Genomic DNA, 14,272 nt, shown 5'->3' on the forward strand with positions numbered 1-14,272 from the left:
CCGGCACGTTTATTTCAGAAATACCTAATGTATAGCAGTGGCAAAAGGTCTATATAACCCGATGCCTGCCGGCTTTCCTTTCGTAATTTTTATATAAAATCAAATTATTTTAACAACGATCTCAAGGTCGCATTTCTGCAAATCAGTACCAACATGCTGTGTCGAGTGTCCTTTCAAAAATTTCACCCTTCGCCACTGATGTATTAAGACACGTTAAAATTACAGTCTATTATAGGCAGGTACATATGTTATACTATAGTATAGGTGTCAATAAGTCACATGATAGTATCATGATTGTTATGTGCACTTTACTTAATATTTCCAACAGGAATTTGCGTTTCAATAATCGCCTAGTTGATACTTATGAAATTGCGACTAGAGTGTAATATAACTCATAAGGAGGTAACAGTCCTTTGAGCGAACTACATTGCAAATTTTTTTAACATGTAGCGTTATGACAAACGATGATCAGTAAGAAGGTATACCCTTAAAGTACAAATTCTTTAGTCGACACAGCATAAAAAGTGAAATAAAAGAAAAACAACAAAGCAGATTCAAATTCCTTGACATGACAGCTGCACCCATAAAAATGTTGCATTAAGATCGCGGGACGTCTACAATGTAAGTTTCGCTTTAAACATTTTTCAAATGCCCTTTTGAGTTTTGTTGCGCCAATGGAAATCGTTGGAAAATCCTTAGCGCGGCGCCCGATTTGATTGTGTCTCGTAGAATAAAAGAATATGGCGAAAGTCCTGCCGTTCCTGAAGTTCAAATGGCGACCGTTATGAAACTTCCTCGGACTGCATCGACGAGATCGGAATTAAATTAATAAAATAAACTTACGTCTGAATTCTTGGTTTGAAGAATTTCTCTTCCCATGATAAAGATGGATAATTTTTTCTGGTGTAAGCAATGTATTATTTTGATAAGATTTGAAAAAATACTCTTTAATCTGATGATGGTAAAATGTTGTTTAAGACAAAGGTATTTTGGATATTGTATGATGATATACCTCTTTATTTTCCGGTATTCATAATTACCCTGAGCAATCCACATTCCCTTATTCACGCAGAAAATAAAAAGGTCTGACTTTAAAAAAAAAATTACCGAAACTTTTTGCTTTATACAAAGGAAACTCAATTATCATTTTATCGTACACGTATCGCAACATCTCTTCAGAAATAAAAAGGCTCGCAGTGATTTTGCATCTCGGGGGATTTTCAATTTAGAATTGGTACCGAGTTGAATGGCAGAGAGAAGATTGATATTTGGGATTTTTTTTCTTCGGCCTGTGAGTGGAGGAGGCCGCACAAGTGACTGATCGCTCGAGCCTCCGTCGGCTAATGATATCCGAAGCTTATCGGATTGACTGTCGCGCGTCATTTTTACGGATTCCACGGGATTTATGTAAATTTGTTTTGTCAGCGACGTCGCCTTGTTACAGCCGCGTCGGATCTGCCCCGATATCGGCAATATTGATATTGCTGTCGATTTGCTTTGATGGATTTTTTGCAGTTGTATTTTGTTCGGCAGTTTGAAGTGTTCTCTTTTATGATCACCGGAGTTTGAACTTTGTTCTGTGTTGTTTTGTTATTTACTGGTAGCGTTTGGTGCAGCTGTATGGGCTATATTTTTACCTCCGTCGTAGTTATAATTTGATGCTTTTTAGGTATTTGTGTATTGGTGCGTATGTAATGCGTAATCCGCATTTTAAAATGCCTAAGTATGTCTATTATTTTATATCAGTTTTAAATAAAATATTTTTATAATGCTAATTTTTATATTCATAAAACACGTTTGCATTATTACCGAGAATCATCTAATCGAAAAACACATGAATTATAGATTTTCCTCATACACCAGGCAAGTCCCAAACAAATTCGCGCACAACCGAATCGATATCAATTAGAACTCACGTTTCATAACGCACTTTCCTAACGCACGTAACATATGTAAATGTTTATATACACATAAAATTTTACCTCTCGCCGCGCGGCGTCGATACGAATTCTCGTATTAATATTCATCGGTTGGCTTTGCCGACGCAACTCCGACGTTACCTGTCGATGTAATTAAGGCGTTACAAGCGCCGCACAATGTGTTAATTGGCTCTAGTGCGGTGATCATCCAAGATTTGCCTCTATTCAAACGGAATGCCTCACAATACGCTCGGTGGTTAATGGTTTCATGAAGGTATTGGCAGTTTATATAGTCATTTACTATTGTTTAGATATGCCGTATGTTGTATGTGATTTTGTTGTAGTTTCTGACTTGACTGGGTCTTATTGCTTTAACAAAAATTTGATGAAGTGGATTAAAAGAAGACGAGTCTTGAAAGGCACTGACAAATTTGGCCTATAACGTCAAAGATGTCGTGGATGGTAGTATCAGACTTTAATGAAGCTAATGTGGATTTCAAACTATATCATAAACAAATTTCTTCTCGTGTGTATTCAAACAGGAAAAACTTACATTCTGTTTTACATATTTAGTACCTATAACTTACGTATTAAAGATCAATTACCGTTAAAATCATACCTCTATCGGGTATGAAACAGCTAAAGGTTACCTTCTTAATACAAAGGTAGCGGTATTCATAACGTCTTGACGTCAATGCATCACACCTGACCTCGCAGGTTTCCATTATACTCGCATTATAATTTAATATCATTCAAAGACGTTGATTCGTTCTTTGACTCTCATTCTATTAGATTATTCTTCGTCACGTTATTAATACGGCCCGTTAATAACATCTTTTTGAAATAGGTTCTTGTTATATTATTATTTTCTTTATTAAATATATCGTTTTTAGATGGTTAAACGTGCGTAAAGTCGTCTTGTTTCTTTAAATTTTAATCTATACAAAAATCGTTTGTCGATAGTCAATGGAATTCTAAATTTGTTTTATAAAGTTTTCCGTGCTACTAACATGCTCGTGTACGTTTTTAATTTCGAGTGTGGGTTATTAATTATTTTGTACCTAATACATAAAAAACAACCCGACAGAATTCCTAAAATTTTTTCATTGCGATATTTGGAATTGTTTTATATATTCCGTTTTTGAAGCTCATTCAGTTATTTTTAACCTTACTAACAAAAATTTAATTAACATACGAGTATGACGTAATGAAATTGTATCTCTCATGTTTAATCTCGACATTTCATAAAAACTTGCACGTTAATATTTAAAATGTATGAATGTGATTTCAAATGAAACGTGTCTCGAAATTCATGTGACTTATAAAATTTTCTGCGAATGTGAAAAATATTACATCTTAATTTGAAAACTCTCTTTACTCCATATTAAAATTATATTTGTGACAAGGTTTATAATATGGAGAAGCAAGAAATGCAGTTATTACTTTTGCCATAACTAAGACGCTACGTCTTTGAAATTTTGGATATTTATAGTCGTCACAAATAAAGAAACGTAGTGTTTTTTAAACAAGGAGCCTGGTGATACTGGATTGTCTGATACATGATGATTATCACCGCCATGAAACATCGACAATGCCACATGAATCTTAGTTGCTTAGACGATCAAAAAAATATATAGGGGTTAGATTTTTGTGCTTCAATCGCGAAATCTTTACAAAAAGTAACAGCAAGACTGTTATGTCGTGTCGGTTTTTTAAGGCACTGGTGAGTTTGGTTTAATTGACTGTCTCGTTTTGTAAATAAACTGCCATTGTAGCCTTTTTTTATTTTTATTACTTTGAATGACGAGACGAGCTTGCCGTTCGCCTGATGGTAAGCGATACGACCAGCCATAAACAGTAGAAGCACCATCCAACAACTTGAATTACAAAATATTATTTGGTATTCCACTGCACTCGCCATTCTGAGACATGATATGTTAAGTCTTATGTCCAGTAGTTACACTATCTACAATATCCTTTAAACCGGAACACAACAATGACTACACACTGCTGCTTGTCGACAGAAATAGACATTGCGGTGGTACCTATTTCCCTAAGCGGACTCTCACATATAAGAGACCTGTCACCAGTAACGTATGTATCTACCATTTCAAAAACCGACTCAACCATTTATGTCCGTACATAATTTTTGTCAATACAATATCCGTGTATGTGAAGGTTTATGTACATATCAGGATTCAGACGGTAGCTAAGGACCTTAGCATTGATTCCTCGGTGATTGATGTATCTGCTTGTGACGTAAACGTAATCCTGTCTGATTTTGTGTGTGTGTGCGTCGTGAACGCTTCTAATACCGAACGTGTACATAAGCCCTAGTTTAATCCCCATGATTGAATTATAATTCTCTTTGTGTTTGACAAGATCCCGTCGTGTTTGGTAGATGAATGAGTAGAAGATGTCTTGGTGGATAGACACGTTAACCGAGCGTCTAAGACTGTAATGTATTTGGAATTTAATGGTATTGGTAATGTAAATAATGAGAGAACTTTTTGAGAGGTTCATGATTTTTTGAATAAAATTTTGAAATGTTTATGCTTTTTAATAAAATAAATTGACCATTTTATACTTATAGGTATAAGAATAGTCGTGTCCAAAAGCGATATTGGAGGAAGCCTATGCACAACATGATGATCATGTTTAAATTTGGAATTTTTGTTAAGAATATGTGCAACGAGTATAATGATTTTGTTAGCAAAGCTAAGGAGGTCGATGCTTTTAGTGACAAATTTCGTTATTTAAAAACAAATTAAGTACTTCTATTTTTAAACCTTTCACATAATTAACTTTATTTTGCTTCATACTTAACATGTAATTTACATAGAGCTACGTACATAGATAGATACGACTATAACTTTACAGGGCAAAAATATCAGCCAACTATGATTGCAATGTGCAGTTGGTGCACCATTAAAATAAAAGAAGAATATCACAACTGGGCCCTTATTCTGTAAGATAGTGTAAACGCGTAACGCGGCCGTGTCATGTTATCTTCGAGAAATGTGCGTGGAATGGTATTCTGTAAGCCAAATTTCTATAGTCCTAAACATGATGCGTTGTGTTAAGGCGATACCTCAAGGTCCATTTTCATACATTTTGTTTCGCCTTTAATCTGGGTAACTAAACAAGTATTGGCAAGTAAAGAATTTAAATTCACGTCTAGTTAGTGATTAGTTCTCGCAGTTGAAAGAAAAACGTAAAAATAATTAATAATCATGGATATTTCTGCCTTTAAAATTTCGTCATATTAAATTTTCAATCACTAACTAGACGTGAATTTAAATTCTTTACTTGCCAATACTTGTTTAGTTACCCAGATTAAAGCCGAAACAAAATGTATGAAAATGGACCTTGAGGTATCGCCTTAAGTGCTTGTTACGCACTGTCAAAATAACGTGCGGGATAGAGAATAAGGCCCCTGTACGATAACAAATGCATCAACGACACAACACTACCGCAACGTCCTCGTTCTATTTCATACAATCATATTATAGTGTTATCCTAATTGTTATTTTTTTCATTATTACAAAACCGGACAATAAGTCGCAGTGATTGTTACACAGTTTATTATCTCGTGGCTGGTGGGCGGGAATTCAGATAGCCGCGTCCCGTGCGACGGTTTGTTTACGAACGAATTGTTATTTTTTTTTCAAGCATAACGATGGTTTTTTTTTTTATCTATAACCGACTTTGATTGCCCTTTTTTGGATGGAAGTGAGCGTTTAGTTGCACCGACTGTTTGTTTATTATGTTTATGGATGTGTTGTTTTACAATAGAGGCTGCTTGGATTTGTAAATACTTTCATATTTCGATAGCGTTTTTTATAAGCTACTATTTGATCCGCCAGATGTTGTCCCGTCTTAACTATGAATTTGCAGCGTGCATTTTGTCAATCGCTGACAGTTATTTTAAACAATGGACAGTTATATAAAATTAATATTTTCATTAAATTTTCTAATTTTCCGCGCGATTTTTTGATTTTTTTCTTTCATAGGAACCTTCTCCTGGGAATAACAAACAACAAAAAAAATTGTGAAATCAGTCCAGCCGTTCACGGTTGATGGCGTGACCAAGGGAAATAGGGATTCATTTTTAACTATATAAGCTATAATAATGATTAATAGAATACATTAAAGGATCAATTGGAGTTAATAGGTATTGATACTAGTAAACTATAATTTAACATTATAATCCAATGTATGAATAAGACAATAAGCGACTTATATCCAGGAGATCTAAACTATCTTAATTTTGTCAGGTTGTTCTAAGAATGACTACTGAATACATTTAACGGAATATTTGTATGGAATTCATAATATAAACTGCTATAAGCAATTTTATGACTTTCAATATTATAAAGTAATTAATATTTCATTCAGTGTATTTTGTTATTAATGATGGTCTTTTTGATTTTAATTATAATTTAATAATTTACACAATTATTACTTGAATTTGGGATAATTACGAAATAAGTATAATTGAGTTATAATTACAAAACACGATCCGCAAAACAATTAAATTTAACATTTTCTCATTTATATTGGAGCCCGAAGGTATCATTTTAAACCGATTTTTAATATATATTTTTTATTATTTTTCAGGTACGTACCATACGAGAATAGATTTGAAAGCACACTGATACCGAAGGTGAGCCTCCGATATTACTGTTCAATGCATTTTTATATGGGTATTTGATAGAGAAAAGTGCCGAAATCCGCTTGAATTTGGACCATTTCCAAATCGAAGTTACTAGTACGTTAGAAACGTGTGTTGGAATTGCCGCCGAGTGGAATTTTTTTTTCGGAGTACATTATAAGCATTTCTATGAAAATTATAATGTTAATTTACCTAGTCAGTGTTTGATTCAAGTCTTTATTTATAAGTACCTCATTGGTATTTTTTGGTATCATTATAGACTGCAAAATATTCTCTAATTATTTCATCAATAACTATGATAATAATAACATATTAACACATTATTAATTAATGTAAAACAGGAAAAACAATGAATGTTTATGATAGTTCATTAATTAGTTATAACAAGTATTTGAATCTTCAATCTACTGAAAGCATTATTTATGCGGGCGAAGATATTACCATTGTTATATCGTCTCCTAAACAATCAACCATCAACAATTTGTAAGTGAAAATCCAATTCAGAACCCAGAAACTGTGAAATGCGTTCCAACTTCAGGTTTAATTGGAACTCTCGGAATAATTGACGGTATTGTTTCGATCGCCTCCTACCAATTTGCAGCTAACGCTTATACAATTTGTTTAGAAGCGACCCGAAATTTGGAATTCATTAAACTCGTCTTGTGTTTAATAAGTCGGCTAGTTACTTTATTATACGCACTTGATAGGAGAAAGAAGAAGGAAATTGATCGAAACATGAATGAGGAAATAGATAAGAAAAATAGAAGCCGGGGACACAAAAGTTGGGGGAATAATGACCGTTGAATATACTGTAAGGAAAGAAAACATGTAATATATTTTCATCTATAGCAGAAGTTTGGGAATCTAATTGTCGAATTATATGATTGTTAGTTATTATTACCACACAAATAAACGTACGTCATACGATATTCAGAGAAAGAAAGAAATAAAAACAAAGAATACATCTTGTAGTTATCATCCAATTTCGCAAAATTTATTAGAGAGAATTTTAAACTGATAAATGTTTGTTTATTTTTTATTCGCTCCCAATATGACATTGCTAAAGGGATTGTGATTCCGTTGTCGTACATTAATGAGAAGAAGAAAGGGCGATTGAGCAAAGCCCGAGTATTTAGTAGGTTTTCAGGAAAACTAACTGACAATAATATTATGACAAGTAAAACAATAAAGCTGATACTTAAATATTTGAGTGCCATAATGCCACAAAAAAAATGTGGCCCATGTATAAAAGACAAAGATATCTGAAACACAATAATATAATATATAATATCAGCCCTGTTCCACTGCTGAGCACGGGGCTCTTTTACTAATGAGATGGTAGTCTTTGGTCCACCACGCTGACCTAATGCGGATTGGTAGACTTCACACGCGTTCAAAATTCTTATAGAGAACTTCTCAGGTATGCAGGTTTCCTTACTATGCTTTCCTTCACCGTTACAGCAAGCGATAATTCTCAAAGAATACACAGAGTGAATAAAAAAGTCAGAGGTGTGTGCCCTTGGGATTTGAACCTGCGGACATTCGTTTTGGCAGTTGTCTCTGAAGCAAGCCACTACGATATTAAAACTACACAGTTAAATTAAAGGTGAAATATTTGATCTACGTTTTTCTGAGGTTATGTTGCTTGGAATATGTTATTATATCCGTGTGAGCCGTGACCTTATATTCATCGGGTTCATAGAATATTATGATAGACAGGAGGTGTAATTCCATACATGATGAATAATTAATAACCTGAGTAATTTTCATATCATAAAGAGGATAAGTTTGCGAGATTGTTTGAAGGTTTGTCGTCGCTTATCTCTGGAACTACTGAACTGATTTTGAAGGTTTTTTCACTGGTAGCAAGCTTATATTACTCCTAAGTGCCATAGGTTCCTTTTTATCCGAAAAAAAAAAACAATTTTAAAGCGGGCGGAGCGGCAAGTAAAAGCTAATTCGTTTGTAAAACGTAATAGAATTCTTAATTCTACAAGTAATTATAGAGCAAGGTACACTTATTATCTGAATAAAAAAGAAAATAGAATGAAAGCGTATTCGTATGGGGTCTGTGACTCAGTCTGAGGATTAAAAAAATCCTTTTTATTCCTTATAAGATTACTTATGACTCACAATCTTTTCTGAGGTGTGGTGAAAATGTGTTTGATTTTAATAATGTGGACGCACAATAGACAGGAGAGCGGCCATAGCTTAGTTGGTTGTGGAACGGACTGCCGAGACGAATGTCCGCAGGTTCAAATCCCAAGGGCACACACCTCTGACTTTTCTAAAAAATCATGTGTGTATTCTTTGTGAATTTATCGTTTGCTTTAACGGTGAAGGAGACCATCGTGAGGAAACCTGCATATCTGAGAAAGTTTTCTATAGGAATTTCGAAGGTGTGTGAAGTCTACCAATCCGCACTAGGCCAGCGTGGTGGACTAAGGCCTAATCCCTCTCAGTAGTAGAGGAGGCTCGTGCTCAGCAGTGGGCAAGTATATAATACAGGGCTGATATTATTATTATCACAATAGACAGGAGATCTTGTAACAATCAATTACAATACAGTTTTGGGTATATCCGGTTTCAACAGGCCGGCAAAATTGTGTCGACTGTCGAGGGGTAATCATCTCTCGTCATTCGACACTCTGTTGGTCCCCACTCAACTTACCATCATCGGCGGTGGGGTCGTCATTTACCGTGCTTTTAAAAAAAAACCTATTCCATTTTAATACTTCAATATATATTGCTTTAAGTGGTGTATTAATGTATATGTAACTTATAACGATGGTTAATTGAGCTTCTGGATGGTAAAACATGGATATTGGAGAGGCACGACACGATATCGTGAACGTTTTGTCAGTAGTAATTAGATGAAAAATGTTGTCGGCGTCAAAGAACCTTCGGTATCTACGATCATGCCTTCCTAGCGTATGTTTGTTTTTCACTCATCACTCGTCACTATTGCATGATTAATATTTGTTATTGGAATGTTTTAAAAGAAATTGAAGCAATCTATGCATTACCAAAAGCACATGCCATAATCATCATAGTCAGCCACATAAAGTCCACTGCTAAACATAGACCTCCCTTAAAGGTTTCCAGATGGACCTTTCGAAATGCACTTGTCTCGTGGTATATTTGTAATTTGGATATAATTTTGTAAATTCGTTTTCAGACTGTATAATTGTATGTAGATTACAAATATTATCCTAATATAATTGTAGATATGCATAATTTTTTTTTAAACAAAAATGAATGTGATCAAACAGGCAGCTCGCATCATGGTGATACTTAGAAGAATTCTTGCATTATAAATTTATTAGCTCAGTATAAGGAAACAAATGATTACTCTTCACAGTAATAACAGTGACTGTTTCGTGCGATCTTGTAAGTACAATCTAAGACGATTAGGCAATAACAAAATTGATCTTAGTTAAAGCGATAATAATGGTCACTATTGCATACACGATTTCACTAAAATGTATTTCTATACGTCAGTAAATATTCATTAACATCACCATACTGGTACGTCTTATGACATTTTACCTTCGAACGTGACCGGCGCAAAGTTGATGCAACATTTTAACACGGTATACGCAAGTGTGTCATTATTTTACTCAATAGATGTACTAAAATATATTTCTATGGGTTAACCAAATAAATTGTTTAAACAAGTGTGAATAAAAAGGAGTATTTAGCTATCTGAATCAGCTATTTATCACTTTGCCAATAGTTTAGTTACTGTCTCTCTCTCTTTCTTTCTTTCTCTCTATCTCTCTCCCTGACTAATCTTCCCACATGATGGTGGGGTTAGCCTTCTTCACATTTTTCTTCCACTTCGCCCTATTCATGACGTCGCGTCATCGGAAACATTGCATGCTACCATGTCGCGTTGCAACACATTTGCCCACGTAGTTTTTGGTCTCCTGGTGTCTATGTCTTAATACATAAATAAATGTCTTTGTCGTCACCTATTAGTTCAAGAAAAGTCGGTTTTAATGGTAGCAGCAGCGATAGCCTAGTTGGGTGTGGAAATGATTGCCAGGACGAATGATCGCAGGTTCAAAACCCAGAGTGGGACGTAGATTCATTAGTTGCAGCCGTGCCTACACCTTTACGGATCATAATACCGCGTCGAAGATTATACGTATAATTTTAAAGGTCTAGAATGGGAATTAAGTCTTCAACATAGTGTTGCAAGATGATTGTCAAGACGTTAGCAGTACATACACTTTACAGGTTAATAATAATTTAAAATTAATGCGACGAGTGGTAATTATAACAATAAACGGGTTTGAAATATTTGCTCGCGGTTTCGTGATTTGGGATAATGTTAATTTGATTGTTATTCTATTAATAAGTGATAAGACTTACAAAGTCATTAACAAACTCGCTCTAATGTAGTACGATTTGTAAGTTGTTAAGTTGCGTGAAGGCTTTTGTAAGCCCTAGTTATTATAAATTATATCCAATTTCGTTCTAACTACTAACACCTAAGTGGATATAAAAACGTTTCGATTATCGCAAAATGTATGATTATAATTATCTTTATTATTATTATATTGTAGTAAGGTTCTAAGACATGTCATTCATGCCTTTAGGTTTCTTAAATAAACAAAATAATCAACATGAATGTCGCTTTGCCAATATTTACACAATATTTTAATAAAAAATAATATTAATTATGATAAGTGTTTGTTGCAGTTTTGTGATACTTGTAATATTTAATGTATTGCTCTTTTAACATATTTTATTTATTAAAAATTATATTACGGTATTTCAGACTTTTGAGGCGCTAAACTAATTTAAAAGATGATGTATTAAAATAAATTAAATACCTAAAATAAATGACTAATATTGAATTTACCGGCAAATAAACTGATGAAAAGGAAGCCGCAAAGAGGTAAAATTGTTTCTTATTATAGATGTTTTTTATTTAGAATAATACAAAACAGTGTGCTAAATTAAATTTTAAACCCAATGTATTAAGCATTACATTCGTATTTCGTATGTAGATAACATTTTACGAATAAATTTTCTTGAAGCAGATACAATAACATACACACGAACTAAGTAAAAGAATGTGTACGTTTTTTGTAAAGGCACACGTATAGGGAGAACGAAGCCAATTTCGCCGTGTCTGCCCTTCTCGTGACTCGGATGAAATTGGTATAGGGCATGCGGTCACCCGGCTCACCTATTGGCCCACGGCTGCAGGCAATAACGTCGGGGACGCTACGAAAACCGTTCGAAAACTAGTCGAAATTACGATCACGTTAGACTTGAGACTCCATAGTTTTTTTACGTTTAGAAATTTGCCAGACAACGGCATTGACGGATTTTTGATGTGTGATTATTTAACACAAGGTTATGTTTGGATGTTATATAAAAGTATCTAGATATTTTAATATTTAATCTTTTACTAATTGTAACAATTTTAGTGAAATTTGCATGAATACTTACCCAATGAAATTGTAAATCATAATCGTATAACAATGATTGATGATGACATTGGTCCTGAGCAGGAGAATATTCTAGCGAATCGATATGCAAAAGCCAGTAAGACATATCTCTATCGCGATTTAAGCAACTTTTCAGTAGTAACAGTTGAGTTTACTAACTGCCGTAATAAATCAAGCGATCTGTACAGTACGCTCCCGCGTATGTAATACAAATTGCCTTATTATTTCCCATAACGATATCTACATTCGACATAATATATAGAAACATTAGGGACTCGATAAATTTCCTTGGATACAGCGTTGGTGCCACATTCCCGTAGGCGTTTGGCTATCGACCAATACATCGGTGAACGTTGCACATGGCATAATAATGCCATTTGGTAAGGAATACGCCATTTGGCATTATCGATATATGGCAATCGGAACTATCTCGAGTTATGCGTTTAATGAAACACAAACTTATTTCGTACACTTAAGTGCCAAAATCTGATTGTCGGTTAAATGGTGTTTTATTTTTTTATCAAAGATCGGGGAGAAGCATAATTGAAGGAGTATATTATTGGTTAAATAATATTGAAATAAAAAAAAAATGCTAAAACTTTTATTGATATACTATTTATAGTCTCGCCGAAGTATTAATGTGTATATTATGGGTAAAATAAAATTAAGTTGAAAAAAGAAACATTTGCTAAAACTTTATGGAGACACAAAATACGTAGTGTCGTCGAAGAATGCTACGCCTACAATCAGTTTGTGTATATAATTTGAATTTCAAGATAATATAGTAAGTACTCATGACAATGGCTTGCATCCGAAATAGTTTCATGCCCGTAATCTGGAAATTCATAATATTGAATTTCCAGAACTTATTTGTCTACAAGTACATATATTTTTTCCTTTATCTAGTCCACGATTACCACGAATTGTTTCCCATGAAAAAAGATAAACAGTGCTTTTGAATATTTCCTCGCACTCGCTACAAACAATTCATCCGTGATTTATTGTGTTCAACGATAATACCAAATCACTTACCGACATTCGATGAGACATATTCCAGTCGAGTTCTCTTTTACGAGCAATGTATTAAATCCCATAAATATTTTACGACTATGTGACTGTCGGCGTCATCGCGGAGACCTCAAATCGCATTTTATGCGCTGTTACTAAGATCCGGTATTGCTTCGATTGCCGTTTCGGCAGTATTGTAATTATCTATAATAACTCTTTACTCGACATTATCGGTTTGACATGACATGACCATTTATTTGTTAACAGGATAAAGTCTTGAAGGTTCCACGCTTGTATCGTTTCCTTGGTTACTTTGATTTTATATCTTCGATATTCGTGACCTACATCAAATATAATTTGGTGAACGTCTGTTAATCATCGCTTGTTAAAAGTCAATGTTTTGAACGAAATCGATGCATTATACCTTGCGAATGGTAAATCACGATTCAATTTTGTGTGTTCGACTGTTATGTTTTTTTTGTTTCGAGGTTGTTTAAGCTATTTATCTGTTTTATCTTTATTAATAGTTTATAGAGGAAGAGTTTGTGAGTGTATTTGTAGGTATGTTGGAGCTAATCTGTGGAACTTCCGAAGCGATTTTGAGAATTCTTTCTCTGATAATAAGCTACATTATTCCCGAGTGCTGTGGACTACTTTTTTTCTCGCGAAAATATTTATCCCGAAAAACTTTTTCATGCAAGCGAAACCGCGTGCAAAAGCTAGTAGGAATGTAAAATTAAAGTATCACGCAGTATCTGATTGAGGTATTAACGGTTTATTTATAAAACTAAAAGGCAATATTAATCGTCCAAACAGGAAGTGAATGTAACAAGAATGTAGAAATGTCGTTCCACTCTCTCCATCTACTTTGTAAAAGAAACCTCGTGATATATGTCTCTCGTCTATTGAACCGTATTTTTTAAATCAAATAATAATCATTTTATCAAAATTGTAAATGTGAAAGTTTGTTAAAATATCTTAGTAATTGTTTGATAACTAAACACACATAAATCACTGAAAGGCTGGATGATACGCTCACAGATAAGGTAAGTGCTGGATTAGTTACTTATATTGTATTACATAAAAATATATAAGTGTACAATTATTTCAGGAACGCAAACGATGTCGAGAGCAGCATTAAGTAATTAATAAATAGAAAGTGCATCAAACTTGTCAGTTATTAATGTATTTTTAGGATGTTTCGT

General features: G+C 34.0%; 1 protein-coding gene across 7 annotated transcripts in view; it reads left to right on the plus strand.

The window, feature by feature from the left end:
• The window catches only part of LOC115439771 (putative polypeptide N-acetylgalactosaminyltransferase 9), a 230,197-nt gene that overhangs the window by 129,804 nt on the left and 86,121 nt on the right, over positions 1-14,272 (plus strand). Inside the window, exon 1 of one of the 7 annotated variants that reach the window (XM_037438704.1) lies at positions 6,567-6,585. The exons of the other annotated variants lie outside the window; for them this stretch is intronic. The gene's annotated coding sequence lies outside the window, so the exon portion shown is untranslated. Of the gene's footprint in view, positions 1-6,566; positions 6,586-14,272 lie in introns of those variants that run through there. 7 annotated transcript variants of the gene reach the window in all.

This window comes from Manduca sexta, chromosome 14, assembly GCF_014839805.1.
Source record: "Manduca sexta isolate Smith_Timp_Sample1 chromosome 14, JHU_Msex_v1.0, whole genome shotgun sequence".
Lineage (NCBI taxonomy): Eukaryota > Metazoa > Arthropoda > Insecta > Lepidoptera > Sphingidae > Manduca > Manduca sexta.